This window comes from Oncorhynchus keta, chromosome 25, assembly GCF_023373465.1.
Source record: "Oncorhynchus keta strain PuntledgeMale-10-30-2019 chromosome 25, Oket_V2, whole genome shotgun sequence".
Lineage (NCBI taxonomy): Eukaryota > Metazoa > Chordata > Actinopteri > Salmoniformes > Salmonidae > Oncorhynchus > Oncorhynchus keta.
Genome location: NC_068445.1, coordinates 27,940,003 through 27,942,411, shown reverse-complemented (window position 1 = coordinate 27,942,411; position 2,409 = coordinate 27,940,003).

Below are 2,409 nucleotides of genomic sequence, written 5' to 3'. Positions count from 1 at the left end.
TTAAAGTTGTATTGTCACATGCACAGGATACAGCAGGTGTAAACAGTGGCAACCTGTCATTCAAGGCAGGTGGGGCAGGCTTGCCTGTCTTGCCAGTTATTTTGGCATTAATACGTGTCACATATCAGTTTGCAAACAATGTAAATAAAATATATATAATTAAGTTAATAAAGCTGCATACAAATATGGTCTCTTTTGTTTTCTTGAGTAAGGCAGCTTCAAAATGCAGGTGTTTCAGCCGAGCTCAGTGCTTTCTGTGGTGGTGGTGGGGCAAGCCAGCAGAAAATACGGAGCTTTGCGTTGTGATTGGCTCAGTGTTCTGTCACTCATGGGGACATTATGTCACCGCCAAGTCTAAGGTTAGAGCTAGATAATTCTAGCCCCTTGGGTGCGGCCCTAGAGTTACACTAGAAGTGCCCAGCCAAGAAGGCTCAAGGTCATTGGCCACAGATAAAATGACGTCAAATCACATTATATGTACAGTAGCTATGACTGGACTGATTATGTCAACGTCATGAATCAAGTCGACAATCTACTGGAAAATATTTTTTTATCCTTGTCATAGGAAGAGAAATAATGAATAAAAATTAAAGGTAAAATGTATCGATGCTCATCGGCCATTGGACATAAACATTACACAACAAGTTGGAAATCACAAATTCAACAATAAGTGGTTTGGGAAATACTTTTTGAACGGTCATCAAACTCGGAGTTGTAAATCCGGCCTCTTTCTAGAACTAGATCAATGACATCATCATGATTCAACCTAGTTATTTGTGAGTTCTCAGTTGTTTTGAAAGCACCATAAATACAGAAGAATGCCAGACTTTGATGACACAATTTTCCTACGAAGGACCGCCGTGCCACCTTCCTGTTCAAGTGAGCATAGCACAACAAGGTGAGTCCAAAAATGATTTGTGTGCCACTGCATAAACGATGTAACATGCCAGAGAGACATGTATACTATAACTAAGAAAGTAATACCAAGTGTATGTTGTGTAGTAAGATGTTAGTAGCCCATGTGCCTCACCCTGATCATTTGGTATATTTACCCCTCTTAATTTCGCCTACTGTTCTGACTTGGTGGTGCACATGTAGCCTATGACCTGTTTTAGAGAAATGTAATCATTAGAATATTGTAAGAGCTTTCATTGTCTGCTTATATGCCCCATTTATGTATACTACAGTTCTGACTTGGTGTACAGGGAGAACACTGTAAGAACGGCCCATGTTCTGAATTATGTCGCTGTACATTTTAAAAGTGCTAAACAAATAGTTATATTGACCACGTCCACCCTAGCTCGCTCATTAATGTCTTAATCAAATTTACGGATTGTCTCTTATCCGCTTCCGTCCCCTTATGCCATAGTTTGTACATCTCAATTGTCATTAGAAACCACATTTGTTTAAGCAAGTCAGCCATATCAGGTATGTTTTTTTTAAAGGCAGTAAATGAGGCTGAATGAACTGTTTCACTGCCAGACAAGGCTCCGCTGATAGCCATGTGTAGCAGTGGTTATGTGTTGGGACTCTGCTGTTGGGACACCTTTATGTAGGCCCTAACAGTTTGGGCACCGTTTCTCACCGTTATAGTGCAATTAATGTATTGTTTAGCGTTGTGTAGTGTAGTGGCTTTGCTGGCATGCATCCCACATTAATAAAAAAATATAAAAAATCCCTCCCAAGATTTATTTACATGATAAAATCGCCACTGGGTGTAAAACAGCACAGTGAAACGCTTAACTTGCAAGCCACAAATGGAACCACAGATTCAAATTGCACCAGCAAATCACGGTTATTATCTGAACAGAAAATAAAATACCATTGACAAAAGTGACAAATATTTACACTATAGATGCTTTGTTTAACGTGATGTAATACATTAATGGTAAAGTAAGTTAATGCCATTAATTTTTCAGATTCCCATTTTAACCACAAGGGGGCAGAACATGCTCAGTAATGTTCAACATCTCCACTTTGCCTTGAGAGATACAGGCCAAGTAAACAATGTGCTAACCTTCTCATCTCTAGTTCTACACTGATCCAAAACCATCAGCAACCAGACAGACTTTCTTTTCTGAGATCTTCATTAGAAAACAATATTGTCTTTTGCATAATCATAGTCTACACCTCCTCTATCCAAAACACCTCATCATTAATGTGTGAGACATACACACATCCCACAAACCCTACAGCACTTCACCTGCTGGCTCAGGCCAGCCATATCCAGCAGCTCCAACAGCAGGCAGAAACAAAAGCCCCTTTGAGACCTGAGAGACAGGAGATGCCTGGGTGTGAAGCAGGACAATTACAGGTATAGGTGTCACCTCTTTCTAGGCCAACACTGGTATCATACGGCCTCCCTTTCCCCTTCTCCAGTTCAGCAAGTTGTTGAACCTCTAAATGGAA